Genomic DNA, 17,316 nt, shown 5'->3' on the forward strand with positions numbered 1-17,316 from the left:
GTTGTGGGCATTGTTCTTGACGAAAGACTTACGTTAATATCACATATAAATAAAACTAAACTGAAATGCTAAAAACCCAAACGTACTGAAGGTCCTATCGCATTAGTCCTATGGGGCAGATGAGTGCTTCTCGCATCTTTTTACCCGTCTAGTACAGTCCAAATAACTATGGTGCGTGGTATGAGGCTCGGCAAGGAAAGCTGCGAAAAAATGTTCTACATGTTAAAAATAGATGTTTAAACTGCGTTAAAAATGTTCCCGGTTCTACACCTCGGGCTCCGTTTTGCATCTTCCGCTTCCCGGACAAGCTCCCTGATAGGTTGAGCTCGTAAGTAGAGTGCGACCAGTGGTGTTTAGAGTACGAGTGCTTGTTTATTTCTTTAACGTATGCTCTTAAAACTTCAACTAGAAATATTCAGAAAACACTATCATCGAAGGCACATATGCTATAAACCTGTTTTATAACCGTCCTTTGCCTTCACCCCCTATTCCTTCGCGCTTGAGAGCATAAGCTTAACTAGCGCTATCCTTTAATGACCTATACAAAACCAGTTGTACAGACCTTGTTGCTCCCTGGGATTTATTATTACTCGCTTGCGATTTATCCTTTAGATAAACTGATCCAGGGAAGGCACCGAAAGACGTCTTTTTACAGCATTTTCTGCACATACTACAAAAATATCTCCATTACAATGTTTTTTTATGCAGATGGCTTGAAAAGTGCAACTGCTGCTACAAGTGCTGCGCGTGGCTCTAACTTCTGCAGTCAAAAAAGGGTGATTTTAAATACTAGCGTTTTCATAGAAGAAGCACATGGAAAACTCCTAGCACTTCCGCTTCTCTACAGAAACACAAAAACACAAGAATAAATCATTTTCAGACTCCCTTAGCATTATCAGATCACGACACACACAAAACGTAGTCGCAATGTCGTCATGAATCGAGATTCTAAGGAAATGATCTAGGGCAGAAGATAATAACGTGCTGGGTTTCAGGGCATTCCAGCATATGGGTAAATGAGGTGCCTGACAAAAATGGTGCGCTGGCCGCTGTGCACAGTGATGTCGAAATATCAGATACCATGAAAGGAAATGAGACCAGCAATACAAACACGTCTCCGCGAACGCTGGCAACCACACTGGTATGAAAAAACAACATACAACAAACAACATACAATAAGACCTCAGCTCGGCAAAAAGTTTACCGACAGACAAAGTATTTCCAATAAAATATCGATGTGCTGGATTCGAAGTGGCCACACACATGGCCTTCTTTCGCATCTGCTAACTGGTTCATTACCCCCAATTTGCAGCAGATGCACAGAACACTATTCATTTGTACATATATAAATTGAATTCAAATCCCTAAACGATGCCAGACAGCTACACTTCCCTGATTTATAAAACTACTCCAGTCCACTTCATTTTCTTTTATTTTTATGGGATGAGCCAGTGGTCACGAATACATGAATAAACGCATTATAATATATATATATATATATATATATATATATATATATATATATATATATATATATATATATATATATATATATATATATATTGCTGCAGTGAAGTTTTACATCTCATCTCGTACCGCGGGTTGCTTTCAAAACTTTCCGAATTATGGAGCGTCCGTGGGTTATTAACCCATCATGGGTTCCTTCATCCACCAATATTAGAGTCTTCATATTTTTAAATGGCGGTCCTTTACATCACTGCAATGAAATCTTTTAGTAATGCTATCATACTTATACCCTTCGCATGTCTGGCACTAAAATGACAGCTAAGAGCCACTTTCCCGATAATCCCGATATTCCCGATATTTCCCGATATTTGGCCTTGGCTGGCTTTGCGCCTTAACCACACATATTACTACATCCTGTCTTTCATTCTTTCATCATTTTATTCATTCATTTTATTGTTCATTCGTTGGTTGTTTTAACGTTCAATTTTTCGCTTTATATTTATTTTCACAACACTACCCATTAGTAATGGTTTTCTTAGTATTAAACAATAGGACCGCTGTGTTAAGAGGAATCGAATGGTTTTTGCAGATCAGGATTTGATGTTTTCATTTACGTACATGGCTCATTTTTGTAATGTTTTTAATACTTCCATGTAAAGACAGATAGTCCACCTGTACAACACAAGCGCTCTACACAAAATGAAAACATACCGCCCTCTTAACCTGCAAATAATCCGCAAAACTTTGCTATAATATGAGTTCTGTTAACCTAAAATGCTGCAAATTTTGTATTCATACATTTCTATCATATGAAACACTAATACGTGATAGTATTTGTTCAAAAGCAAAGCAAATATAACCGAGACAAAATTTGTACTCTGTGTATTGCCTGAAATAAAATGGCTCTGAAACCTGCAAGAATTACCTAAAATATCGGTGGAGTATAAATTTTTAGTAAAAGCTATAAAGATTCAAATTTTATAGTCATAATTTTCTCACATGTGCAACACTTACAAGCGGTACTATTGCTTTGAAAAAACAAATACATCTAAAATTAGGTGCTTTCAGTATTTTCTGACACATACACTCTAGTGTCACTAGTGTGTTTAGAACGATTGTAGAAAGAACGTCATACTGTAAATAGGAAATGATGAATACACCGAATATACTATTGGTGTATTTTTATTTTGTATTGACAGTATGACTGTTTCTACAATGCGGGCGGGGTCACTGGAGACGAGTGAGTACAGGAAATCTACAGACCGGCAACAGTACCTGCACTTCGACAGCTGCCACCCACGCCATTGCAGAATGGCTATCCCTTATTCCCAGGCCCATAGATTTAGAACAATTTGCTCCAGGGATGAAGACTTTCGTTCGAACACTAGCCGAATGCGGGGCGTACTCGTCATACAGCGTTACCCGCCGGCCCTTGTTGACAATGCCATTTCGAGGGCGGCTAGTTTAAATCGTAACACAGTGCTACAGGGGTCGCACGTGAATGATGGGAATAATTCCAGGGCTAATTTAGTCTTAGCTTTTACTAGTAGCCCGCAAAACAAGAATAAAACTTAAAAACAGCACTTCAACATTCTCCAGCAGAGCGTGCGACTTTGCAAAATTTTTAGTGATCCTCGTGTGTACTATACAGGCGCACAAAAAGCATAAGGGACTATCTTGTCCACGCCAAAGACAGGTACGCCCAGCAATTAGGCTGCCGACCCTGTGGCAGAAACAGATATTTGGTATGTAAACGCGATCAGACGGCGAGGGTGGCAATTAGCACACATTAGGACTTCCGATATTCAATAGGTGGGTCATTTTATTGTGACTCGTACAAATTGTTTACCTATTAGAGTGTGGCGGGTCTAATATGCAGTACATAGGACAGATGAATCGACCTTTTCGAATGCGGTTTAACAACCACCGCTATCACACCAAGGCTCTCCCAAACCTTCCCTTGTGCAGACACCTAGCGATACAAAATCCCCCTTTCGATAACAACAAATTTACGCTTCTACAGAGCCGTTTTCTAGCTTTAGGGAGCGAGAACTTAATCTACAAATTTATTACCTTGAAGGGGGTCTTAACGATAGTCCTGGAACTATGACTGTAATACGTGCCCTGCATGACCATTGAAGCATTGCGACCCCTGTACATACGAGACCTTTTAGTTTTGTTGTCATTTTGCTATGCTCACATTAAACCCTTCTTGTGCATCGGCCTTTCCCGCGCACGGCATTCCACGCTCTGAGGTTTAAAGTCAGCCTGTTGCTCCAGGTGTGAGGTTGTACGTTGTAACACCAACAACCTGCGTTATGTTCCGCGGTCACTATAATTATCTCGTCCGCTCCCGACCCCCTACCAACACTTCCCTTCCCGCCACCACTACTTTTTATTTTTTATTTTTTCTCTCTGATTTCCTTGTCTCAACGCTCAGAAAGCATAACACGCCTCATTATAAACAGAAGGTACCCATTGCCTGTTTATGTCACCATATGTCATGCCCATTTTATCCTTGAGAAATGTCAAACGGAATGTTGAAGCTTTTAATTCCAACCGAGCATGTAAGAAGTATTTTATTTTGGTGTCTGTTGTGGTTTATGCCTCGGGTATCTTGTTTTACATTGTGATCGCCAATGCTGGTGTTCACGGAGTGAGCACGTCCTTTTTGTCTTTTCGCCTTGCTTCTCTTTTTCATTGTTTCCCTCTTTTTCTTTTTTTTCTGTTTTTTTTTTGTTACCCCGGAGGCACGGCACATACCGACGGTCACCTCTCTCTTTTTTTTATGTTTTTACAAATTGCCGCGCTCCACCATATTTTCGTAGATTCGGCCCAGGGGTCCACGCGGGCCGGCGAAAGGCCGAGTGCTAACAGTTAACAGGCCGTGCATTGACGTGGCGCGACACGACGCGAAGCCTTGTAAAATAGGAGACGTTGGCGGGGAAGGCGAAGCCTCAAATGGGCTCCCCCATTGGCTTTTGTGGGACCCCGCAAAGTCGCTGATGCTGCCTTCGCTTGACATATAGTAATGGGCTCCGCTTGATTTCTTGACATTGCCACAGAAGACGGTCGGTAGTTAATCATTGTTACCGGTGACGCGCATGTAAACTCACTGCTCGTGGCGGCGTGTACTTTGTAGTTTTCCCCCTCGTAGACACCGGATGTTTTTTGGCCTCTCGCCACACATGAACTCGTCGCATTTCCAGTTATCCCCACGTCTCGCGTTCATGCAGTGTGTTCCTCCTTGCCTCTTTCTTGCCTCCTCCTTTCCACCTTGTTCCCCTTCTTTCTTTCGTTTTTTTAGGAGTCTTTTTCGCTTGCTTTCGGCAGAATAAGCTCTGTATGACGTGTGTGGTCGTTTATCTTTTTGTTTCCGATGTGGCTTGTGTTTTGGAGTGCCACCCTCACTCTGAGTCCGTATGATTTTTCCCAAAGCTTTCATTCCTGAGGAAGGCCTGGCTAGGTCGAAACGTTGGAAAGTCTCCGAACAGCGTACTTCTAATTTGTGCGTATTCCTGCAGCAACTATGGACTCTACTTCACGACTATATATATATATATATATATATATATATATATATATATATATATATATATATATATATATATATATATATATATATATATATATATATATATATATATATATATATATACATATATATATATATATATATATATATATATATATATATATATATATATATATATATATATATATAAATCTAGCGAAAGATAAACTCACAAAGCGCGGAGAAATAGTATAAGTAAAGAGTCGGATACACAGCAAGAACAATAACAAACAATGTTTACTTACGTAGTGGCAACGGGACTTGCCTTCATCAGAGTAAAGTTACATGATTTGTAACGTCATGTAACTTTACTCTGATGAAGGCAAGTCCCGTTGCCGCTACGTAAGTAAACATTGTTTGTTATTGTTCTTGCTGTGTATCCGACTGTTTACTTATACTATATATATATATATATATATATATATATACACATACAGAAATGCGGGCAGTCTACAACGCCAAAGAAGGCATAGGGGAATTGTTGGACTATATTTTTTTTACCGTTAGTGAAACTATATATATTTTTTTTTCATATTAATTCAAGCGAGAAAGAAAGAAACTGGGCGCGTGTTTTTCCTTCTTTCTTTCTTTCACGCTTGAATTAATATGAAAAAAATATATATATAATTTCACTAACGGTAAAAAAAATATAGTCCAACCATTCCCCTATGCCTTCTTTGGCGTTGTAGACTGCCCGCATTTCTTTTAGTATTTCCTAACGAGCCCCTCATTTCCTAACCATATTATCCTGCGAAAGCTTAGCGAGGGCCTCGGTTCTGGCAGCCTTGATGCCAAGGTAGCATAAGAGGGTTTCCCGCCAGTTACCTGCTTATGACAGGCTGTAGACGTTCGCGTCACGCCCCGGGGGCTGAAAAGAAGGTCCCCTTCTCCCCGTGTAGTCTGTGTGGCGCTGGCTACCACCCTCAAGCGTCAGATACGGTTGTAGTAAATATAAATACCCCAGAAAGTGAAGCAGAACACAGTCGCCCAGATAGCCGAATTGGTAAGGCATTCGAGATCTAATCGAAAGGCGTGGGTACGGTCCTCACTCTGTGCGCGTGTTTTTCTTTCTTTCTTTCTTTCTCGCTTCAATAATGTGAAAAAAATATATATATAATTTCACTAACGGTAAAAAAAATATAGTCCAACCATTCCCCTATGCCTTCTTTGGCGTTGTAGACTGCCCGCATTTCTTTCTGTATTTCCTAACGAGCCCCTCATTTCCTAACCATATTATCCTGCGAAAGCTTAGCGAGGGCCTCGGTTGTGTCAGCCTTGATGCCAAGGTAGCATAAGAGGGTTTCCCGCCAGTTACCTGCTTATGACAGGCTGTAGACGTTCGCGTCACGCCCCGGGGGTTGATAAGAAGGTCCCCTTCTCCCCGTGTAGTCTGAGTGGCGCTGGCTACCACCCTCAAGCGTCAGATACAGTTGTAGTAAATATATATACCCTAGAAAGTGAAGCAGAACACAGTCGCCCAGATAGCCGAATTGGTAAGGCATTCGAGATATAATCGAAAGGCGTGGGTTCGGTCCCCACTCTGGGCGCGTGTTTTTCTTTCTTTCTTTCTGTCTCGCTTCAATTAATATGAAAAAAAAAATAGATAATTTCACTAACGGTAAAAAAAATATAGTCCAACCATTCCCCTATGCCTTCTTTGGCGTTGTAGACTGCCCGCATTTCTTTCTGTATTTCCTATCGAGCCCCTCATTTCCTAACCATATAAATATATATATATATATATATATATATATATATAGTTATGAGAAAAGGTTCCTGCCTAAAGGTTAACTGCACGATAGAGAAGTCACATTGAAAAACATAACAATATTTATTCTAACATTTCAAACCGGGGGCCGGACTTTTTCAAAGATACAAATAGTGCATGTCAGTTGGGCTTAAATATATTTCAGTTGTAGTTGGGGCAAGAAGAAGAAGAAGCCCCTCATTTCCCATTCTGATTCGCTATTTGCAGAGCGAGGGCCTCTGTTCTGACAGTCATGGTGCCATAGGAAGCTTAAGAGAGTTCAACGCTGGTCGACCACTCTTGACATGTAGTAGACACTCGAGTCACGGCCCGGGGGTTAAAAAGAAGGTCCCCTTCACGCTGAGTAGTTCGAATTTCGCTGGCTAGCATCCCCAAGGACAGGAAACAAAAACGCCTCAACATAAGTACCCCAGAAAGTGGAGGGGAAGATAGCCCCGCCGGCAGCAAAGCGGTTATCGCACCAAACGGTATTCTGAAGGTCGTAGGTTTCGGATCCCACCAGGCGGGCATTTTGTCTCCACTTTCTTTCGTTCTTTCCAAATTCCTTATCTGTTTCAATGACCTAGCACATACTCCCCTTTGCTTTCCGAGGTTCTCTTGACTTCCAACTCTTATTTCTGTCTTATTTTCAACGAGCCCCTAATTTTCTATTCTGATTCGCAACATGCATAGCGACGGCCTCTGTTATGGCAGTCTTCGTGCCATAGGAAGCTTAAGAGGGTTCAACGCTGGTCGAGTACTATTGGCATGTCGTAGACACTCGACTCATGGCCCGGAAGTAAAAAGAAGGTCCCGTTCACCCCGAGTAGTCCGAGTGGCACTGGCGACCACCCCCAAGCACAGGAAACAAAAACACCTTAACATAATTGCCCCAGAAACTGGAGGGAAAAATCGCCCCGCCGGTAGCGTAGTGGTTAACGAACAAGACCGTATGCTAGAGGTAGTGAGTTCGGATCCCACCTGGCGGGCATTTTTTGTCCACTTTCTTTATTTCCAAACTTTTTATCTGTTTCAATGACCTACCACATCCTCCCTTTTGCTTTCCGAGGATTTCTTGACGGCGAACTGTTTTATATCTATATGTCTATCTATCTATCTATCTATCTGCCTATCTATCTTTATATATATATATATATATATATATATATATATATATATATATATATATATATATATATATATTGTGGTGAGGTGCAAGTTCCCTGCCTCTGTCCGACCAGTCTTGGCACAACACGCAGCTTCGGCGAGGACGTATAATCCATCGCGGGACGATGCCACCAACCCGTGAGCCGGCATCCACCAACCCGATAGTCATTGTCTCCCCACCTCGCGACCCCGGCTTTTTCTCTGGAGCTGACAATGAGGACATTGATCAATGGCTCAGCATGTACGAGCGCGTCAGCACCCACAACCGGTGGGATGAGAGAGAATGGTTTAATGACACTGACTAGGTTTGTCCAGCAAAGGGTCTGACATGCTACGTCAGGTGAAAAATGAAACGATTGAGAAAGAAAAACCAGAAAAAAAAATAAAGCAAGAAGGGGAGATAGAAAGAAGGAAAAATCAGAGAAAGAAAAAGTATGGTGACAATTGGAGTCGCAAGCAAGTTCAGGAGTTTGGTAATAAAAGAAAAATGTCGAACTATACTCGAGGAAATGTTCGCTTCAAGATGACAGAGTTCTGAGTTCACGGAGTAGTCTCACGGGAACGCGGCACATTCAGCGTTACCATCGCAGCCATGATGAAGACATACATACGCGAAATGTTCACTTTGACATACCACAGAGGTTAAGAGTTTTAAGATGAGGAACGTGGTTCTATATCACACGTATCGCCGATGTTCACTACTGTTAAAGAGTGTTGACGAGACCTGAGCGTTGACGAGTGTTGACGAGACACTTTTATGTTGGCCAATCTACCCTTAAATCTGAAAAAAACCCGTACTGGTGTGGTTCCAAACCAACGAAGCCAGGCTGACCAGTTGGGATCAATGCAAGCAGGAACTGCGCGATTTGTTCGGTAACTCCGTGGCGCGCCAGCTTGCCGCAAAGAAAGATCTCTCTTCTCGCGTCCAGTTATCTACCGAGTCGTACGTAGCTTATATTCTGGACGTTTTGGCGCTCTGCTCAAAAGTAGACCCCAGCATGTCTGAATCCGACAAGGTTGGGCACATCCTTAAGGGCATTGCGGACGATGCTTTTAATTTGCTGATTTGCCAAGACTGCACCACCGTTGAGTGCGTCTTGAAGGAATGCCACCGGTTTGAAGAAGCAAAGTGTCGTCGCGTAGCGCAATCGTTCACCCGCCTCCCTCACACCGCGGCAACATCGTCGTGTGCGGATGCGGCAACGCCACCCCGCCCACCGCCGACCCATGACATGGCTACTCATACCGACCCTCTGACGACGATAGTGCGCCGCGAAATAGAGGCCATGGCTCCGGCTATCGCGCCTCAATACGACCATGCCCGAAATGCCCCGACTGTAGCACTCATCCAGGCAGTCGTGCGTGAAGAAGTTGCCAACCTGGGCATTCATCCCGTGTGTGCTCTGACGTGCTCGCACACACCCGCCAGCTCCTCCACTCCCTTTCCACGGAGCGAAATGCCCAGCCGCTACGACGGCCCACCCCGTTACCGCCGCCGCAGCCCTACAGAATGGCGCACCGCTGACAATCGGCCAATCTGCTTTACTTGTTCTCGCATTGGGCACGTGTCTCGCTACTGCCGTTACCGCTGGTCGTCACCGCCGCCACCAAGGTTTCCTGGTACAAGCTACTCCAGCGACAGGGCCCACCAATTCATGCCTGGTTACCAGCAGCGTGACGTTTCCGGCAGTCCACAAGGCACCCGTTTTGGCCGCTCCCCGTCCCCACAACGTCGCCAGTCTTGTTCGCCCCAACCCCGCCACCCTTCCCCGTCTGCTTCTTACGCGGCTACCTCTCCGGGAAACTAGCTAATGCAGCTCCCGGAGGTGATGCTGCATTTCCGACCTGGCCCGAAAATCCTCTCTTCATTAATACGACGAAACATAATCTTTTGGAAATTGATATTGATGGTATTCGTGTGGACGCCCTAATCGACACAGGTGCAAACATTTCGGTCATGAGCTCGCACCTTCGCCGCCGCCTGCACAAAGTTATGACGCCTGCTCCTTCCAACGTTGTACGAGTCGCCGACGGTCGGACGCCCACCGTAGCAGGTCTCTGCACAGCTAGAGTTGGCATCGCAGGACACAAAATTCCCGTCCTATTCACCGTCCTGGACGCATGCCCTCATGACATTATTCTTGGTCTTGGTTTTCTCACTGACCACGCCGCCCTTATAGACTGCGCTTCCGGTATCCTTCGTCTGGATCTGCCGATCGGTCCTGTTACCGACACTGAACCTCATCCCCGTCTATGCTCGGCCGAACACCTCCGATTAGCTCCAAAAGCCATAACGTACGTCCCTTTGTCCCCGTGCCCACCTGTCCCGGACGGCGAGTACATTGTTTCCCCTCTGACAGATGTTCTCCTACGACACGACGTGGCGCTTCCTCATATAGTCGTCACGGTCACACAAAATCAAATAAGCTTGCCGTTCTTGAATATTGGTCCTTCCTGTCAAGTGCTTCCACAGGGAATGTCACTGGCCACTGTTTGTCCCCTCGATGGATACCAGCTCTCTTCTGTGTCCACTGATGTCTCATCAAGTGCGCTCGACGGTCCGAAAGGTCATCCGCCGACCTCCGATGACTTAACATAGATGATGTCGTCAGACCTTTCCGCCTCACAATCTCGCCAACTGAACAAGCTACTGGCATCCTACCGGGACATCTTTGACTTGGACGACCACCCGTTAGGCCAGACTTCGGAGGTAACGCATCGCATCAACACCGGCGATGCGGGCCCTATACACCGGCGACCATATCGGCTGTCTCATACGGAACGAGCAATCATCCAAAACGAGGTAGAGAAAATGCTGAACAAGGACGTCATTGAACCTTCTTGAGTCCGTGGGCATCACCAGTCGTCTTGGTGCAAAAGAAAGATGGTTCGTGGCGCTTCTGCGTTGACTTCCGGCATTTGAATAAAATCACTAAGAAGGACGTTTACCCGCTCCCTCGTATAGATGCTGCCCTCGATTGCCTTCACGGTGCGTCATATTTCTCGTCTATCGACCTACGATCTTGGTATTGGCAGATTGGCAGATTGGGATTAGGTATTGGCAGACTGGGTATTGGCTCCAGGGATATGCGCCACTGCCAAGCTTGTACACAGCCTTGAGAGAGAGACGACGACGACGCTGAGAGTCTTGCGGGCGTGCGCGCTGTACCTGGAACACTGTTGCTGCTTTAGCTACCAGCTCGTGTTTGCCTGTCAACACATTTTATTACGAGCAGTGCCTTCATTGCCACGTCAGAATATATATAAAAGGTTAGTAGAGACAGAGACAATCGAGAAAGACGTAGAAAATAAAAATATGTTTACTCACATTTCAGGGAGAGGCCGAAGAATAGACCAAAGAATGATGAATGCTCCCGCTCGTCCTGATGGTCGGCGGAATTGTGCATGTTTTGAGCCAGAGTGCAGAGATCATACCTACACACTTAACGGCCCTTCCTAATTATTTCTAGGGCTTGCGGCTAAGAAACATGTGTGCGGCTGATTCCGCTTCCTGTAAACTCTTCCCGTAAAGTCAGTTACCATAAGAATTCTGTGCCACCCAGTGATTTCGTCAGAGCCTCCCTGTCACTGCTTTGCACTTTCCTTTCTTGATCATTTGGGCGCCCTCCCGAAGTGGGGCGGTCCCTCCCAGTTTTTATACAAGCCGGCGCACGATAGACAGAGTATTGAAAGAGTTCTTACTCTTCTCTCCCCTCTGCATGTTTAGGTGTGCTTTCGTTTTCTTTTTTTCTCTTTCTCTTTTTTCTGAACATTTACCTCACCTCGCCGAGAGTATGTGTTTGTTTTTGCTTTTGTCCCCAAATCCCCCCTCTCTCTATATCGGCGTCGTTGGACGACGCCGACTCCATACTCATAGCACCCAGAAGGACTGCCATCATTAGCGTCAGCTTCAATCATGCGCAACGGGCTGTCACCTACACATCCCTTGCCTCATCGCGCGGCCATCATCTTTGTCCAAGGCTCTGGGTGCTCTTTTAGAAGCCCAGAATAAATGATCTGTGCCACCTGTGCCTCTATCTTTAAATCTATATATATATATACATATCTTTATATATATGTATAAATATATATATATATATATATATATATATATATATAGATACAGAAAGAAATGCCGGCAGTCTAACGCCAAAGAAAGCACAAGGGAATGGTTAGACTATTTGTAGCGTTAGTGCTGTTACATTATTATTTTTTTTAATTACGTAAGAAAGAACGAAAGAAAAACACGCGCCCAGATTGGGGACCGAACCCACGCCTTTCGATTAGATCTCGAATGCCTTACCAATTCGGCTATCTGGGCGACTGTGTTCTCCTTCACTTTCTGTGGTATTTATATTTACTACAACTGTATCTGACACTTGAGGGTGGTAGCCAGCGCTACTCAGACTACACGGGGTGAGGGGGACCTTTTTTTCAACCCCTGGGGCGTGACTCGAGCGTCTACATCCTGTCATAAGCGGGTAACTGGCGGTAAACCCTCTTATGCTACCTTGGACTCAAGGCTGCCCGAACCGAGGCCCTTGGTAAGCTTTCGCACGATAATATGGTTTGGAAATGAGGGGTTCGTTAGGAAATACAGAAAGAAATGCCGGCAGTCTACAACGCCAAAGAAGGCTTAGGGGAATGGTTAGAATATTTTTTACCGTTACTGATGTTAAATTATTATTTTTAATTACTTGAGAAAGAAAGAAAGAAAAACACGCGACCAGAGTGGGTACCGAACCCACTCCTTTCGATTAGATCTCGACTGCCTTTGCGATTCGGCTATCTGGGCGACTGTAGACTGCCGGCATTAATTTCTGTATTTCTTAACGAGTCCCTCATTTCCAAACCATTTTATCGTGCGAAAGCTTAGCGAGGGCCTCGGTTCTGGCAGCATTGATGGTAAGGTAGCCTAAGAGGGTTTCCCGCCAGTTACCCTCTTATGACAGGCTGTAGACGCTCGTGTCAGGCCCCGGGGGTTGAAAAGAAGGTCCCCTTCTCCCTGTGTAGTCTGAGTGTCCCTGGCTACCACCCTCAAGTGTCAGATACGGTAGTAGTAAATTTAAATACCCCGGAAAGTGAAGGAAAACACAGTCGCCCAGATAGGCGAATTCTTAAGGCATTCGAGATCTAATCGAAAGGCTTGGGTTTGGTCCCCACTCTGAGCGCGTGTATTTCTTTCTTTCTTTATCGCGTAATTAAAAAAAATAATAATGTAACATCACAAACGGTAAAAAATAGTCTAACCATTCCCCTACGCCTTCTTTGGCGTTGTAGACTTCTGGCATTTCTTTCTGTATTTCCTAACGAGCCCCTCATTTCCAAAGAATGTATTATATATATATAAATATTTATATATATATATATATATATATATATATATATATATATATATATATATCAAAAAGTAGAGTCCGACGCAAGTCTCAAAAAACAAAAACAAACATGTTTACTAACGTTTCGACTGGTGGTCCAGTCTTCATCGGAGTAACATTTACAGTACACTGCAGAACGCTTTTATAGGTGCGTGTGGAGAGAGGAGGAAGTTGCGCTACAGTGCGCCCTCTTTGAAAGAAATCATACGTCATCATTCAGCAAAACAAGAAAAAACGCAAGACATACACATGAGAGGGAATGCACTGCCCTCCCTCTTTTTTGGGAGAAAAGGTGCGCTACAATACGCCCTGTTTAAAAGTAGTTATTGGCATGTGGTACAACAAAGAGAAAAGAAAAATGCAAAGGGGCGTCTAGGAAGGAGGTAAATTGGCGCCTCTCCTCATAGGAATTAACAGAAGAAGCGGGGGCGGGAAGAGAAAGGAGTAAAGGCGGCAGAACGTTATAAGGAAGTTGGGAACGCGCGTCAGCACGTCATCGCTTTTCGTCTTAGGAATGTGTCAACAGAAGAAGCGGGGTGAAAGCGGCAGAACGAGATAAGGAACTGGGGAGCACGCGTCAGCGCGCCTTCGCTTTTCGTCTTAGGAATGTGTCACGTGAAGCCGGCGCTATGTGGCTAAGCCGGCGCTAAGAGGCTAATTGAGTGAACCTGGAGGGATAAAGCCGGCGCTGGTATGCCTAAAAAGAGGATTGGTCACGCAAGAAGCGAACGGAAGAAAGGCGAGTAATTATTGTGGCAAACATGTCAACGCGCCTACGCCTTCGTTCAGCCCAGAGGATGCGGTTTTGAACTTAAATATGAGATATGATTCGCGAACTTCGCGTGTGTGGTTGCTGTTGAAATTGGATTCAATTATTGTTACCTTCAAATTATTAAATGAATGACCCGGGATTCCGACGTGACGGGACAAAGGAAGGTTAGGGAGAGACTTGGCGTGTGCCCTATGATTGTTGAACCTTAATCTAAAAGCGTTCGCCGTCTGGCCAATATATTGCAGGTGGCAGGTATTGCACTCGAGCAGGTAAACTACGTTGGCGCTGTCACAGTTAAAATTTCCCTTCAGTTTTACAGAGAAGTGCGAGGCGGTGCTAGAGGCGGTTTTTGTTTTCGTCATGTGGGGGCATACCTGACAACGAGGCTTGTTGCAGGGCCCACAACCGGTCACTGGTGAATGGCTGAGCCTCGAAGATGTCAGAATGTCGCGCAGGTTTTTGTTTCGCCTATAGACAACACGTGGTGGTTCGGAAAATACAGATGTTAGTCGAGGACTTTGATTTAATATGTTGTGATGCTTTCGAAGTATGCCAGAAACATTCGGCACAGATGCGGAGTGAGTGAGAACTAGGTTACTTGAAGCGCGTCGGTCGGCTGGCTTCCTGGAGTTAAGGAGTTCATTGCGGCTCAGCGCTCCTTTTCGGCGAATGGAATAGTCAATTAATTGGAGCGGGTACTTTTGTTTGAGCAGATCGTTTTTTATCCCTCACAGTTGGAAAGAAAATCTGTTTCCTTGGAGCATATCCGGCGGAAGCGATGCGCTTGACTGTAGGGTATGCCCGTTTTCCAGTGCTTAATGTGACTACTTTGAAAATGCAAATATTGATGGGAGTCCGTCGGTTTTCGGTAAAGGGTGGTCTCTAATTTGTTCTGCGAGACAGATACCGTCACGTCGAGGAAGTTGATGCTGGTAGCGGAAAACATGGTGTGAGAAAGAAATGTTAGGGTGGACCGCGTTAAACTCGGCTATAAATCTTAGGAGATTGGATTCTCCGTGTGGCCAAATCAGAAAGACATCATCGATGAAGCGCTTGTAAAAAAATGGCTTCAAGTCGATGCTTGCAAGAAACTCCTCCTCGAGGACTGCCATGAAAATATTTGCATAATTTGGCCCTATCCTTGTGCCCATGGATGTACCATCCCAGTCAAAAAACACAACAGGAATTTCTGTCGCACAACAGAACTTTCTGTCGCACGACAGGGATTTCTGTTGGGACTACAGGATGGTCTGTCGTGCGACAGGAAGTTCTGTAGTACAACTACAGAAAATCTGTCGTACGACAGGCATTTCTGTCGCACGACAGGAATTTCTGTTCGGACTATAGGGTGGCCTGTCGTGCGACAGAAATTTCTGTAGTACAACTACAGAAAATCTGTCGTACGACAGGCATTTCTGTCGCACAACAGGAATTTCTGTTGGGAATGCAGGATGGTCTGTTGTAAGACAGGAATCTCTGCAGAATGATGACAGAATGTCTGTCGTACGACAGACATTTATGTAGTACAACAGACGTATCTATCATGCGACCGACATTCTGCAGTCCCCACTACAAAAACTTTTGTAATAGAACTACAAAATTTCATTCGCATGAGACCTTTCTGTTGTACTACAGTTATTGTGCAACACCCTGTAGGCACTACACAAACTTCTGTTGGCCCACAGACTGTCCTTCAGCCACTACATTCAGCATTCGGTAATTACCATTATTATCTGCCATGCGACATCATTTTGTAGTCCCTGCAGATTTTTATAGTGTGAAAGACAAGCTTAGATCCATTGCGAAAGTGTCACATGACAGACCGTTCAGTATTGCTACAAAATCTCTTGTTACCCTGTCGGAAAACCCCGCGTTTTCCGGCATTAGGAGAGCGATGGAATAGCCCGGAAAGAACGGAATACACAGAAAAACGCCGCGCTGAACGACAGCAACGCGGGGAGGTTGCTGGAGAGCATCGAATAACATGGGGACATTGCCTTTGGGGACAGGGCTTCAGCCAATGCGAAGGGGATATCACGAACGGGATAGTCCGGGACGGTATGGTGCCGCTGCTTGGCTGGACACGGGAATGCCGCGCGGCGCGATCGACGCAGATGCTCCGAAACTTGGTGTTTGCGGCCCGTGCGGTGCCGCAAAATCCCACTTTTTTAGCGTGCGCTGCACGGAAACAATGCTGCGTGCGAGTGACGGTCATCTCGTTCAATTGCATTGCAAGCGTCTGTTGTAATGAACGTTTGTTGCATTGCGGCCATTAGCATTCCGGCCGTGTTGGAAAAAACCTTCGCTACAAATTTTCAATTAACAACACAACTTAGCACAAATCAGACTAATGTTGGAGCATCTAAGCGTACCCCATAATAAAAAAAAATGGATACATAGACAGCTTCGGAAATTCCTTGGGTTCTTTGTGTGAATTGAAATTGCGTATATTGTACTGTGGACAATGTTTGATAAAAGAATCAGGCAACAAGGGTAGCACCTCGGCAAAACGGACGCATAAAAAACAAGTAAGATGTGCTTTTTGAAGACGTGGTGTAATAATTGCAGTGCACATTCTGACATGTATTTCTGGGTGTCTTTGAGAGCCCCATTGTTTCAATCTGCGTGCTGTTTTATTTTTTTAGCGAGAAATTTGTTTATTTTAACGCGAGACATGTGTCCAATCAAGCCGAAATAGTTAAAATAAGATTTTAAAAACAGCGAACCAGTTGCCGCTACCTGTGTGAAAAAAAAAAAAAAAAGAAACGGCGCCAGTGAACTCGCTGCATTACCGAGATGTGTTAAAAAAATAAATGTAGAAAGAAAGAAAACGCGCGCCTTCCCTCTAGCCCGGCCCTTCGGAAGAAGTTCGGGGAAGCATCGTCACCACTGAAGGCATGTCGCGGCGCGGCAGAACTCGCGGGACGGGGAGACCAGAATACGAAGAATCGAGAGGGGTGCGGAGGGGTCGCGAAACAACTTCTCGTGATCGGCCGGTTCCCTCCTTACCCTTCCTTTCTTCCCTCCTGCTTTTCGTCTCCCGGTCAAAATTTGCGGTGGCTGCGTGGCCCAGTGGCTCGTTCACATTTCACATCGGCGCTCTGCCTAGTTGAAGTTAGGCTTAACTTTTTTGTAAAAACGTGCATCTTATGTCCCCGCGGAGTGTCAGAAGCAACATTTTAAGCTTCGGAAGCTGTGGTAAAAGCAAGAT

General features: G+C 44.8%; 1 non-coding gene across 1 annotated transcript; it reads left to right on the forward strand.

Annotated features, from left to right (window-relative positions):
• The first annotated feature begins 6,516 nt into the window (after positions 1-6,516).
• On the forward strand, positions 6,517-6,588 carry Trnai-uau (transfer RNA isoleucine (anticodon UAU)). Its single transcript has one exon. It is a non-coding gene; the product is annotated as a tRNA-Ile (tRNA).
• Positions 6,589-17,316: the final 10,728 nt, after the last annotated feature.

This window comes from Haemaphysalis longicornis, unplaced genomic scaffold (genome assembly GCF_048455015.1).
Source record: "Haemaphysalis longicornis isolate Haplotype H1 unplaced genomic scaffold, Haemaphysalis longicornis Haplotype H1 scaffold_11, whole genome shotgun sequence".
Taxonomy (NCBI): domain Eukaryota; kingdom Metazoa; phylum Arthropoda; class Arachnida; order Ixodida; family Ixodidae; genus Haemaphysalis; species Haemaphysalis longicornis.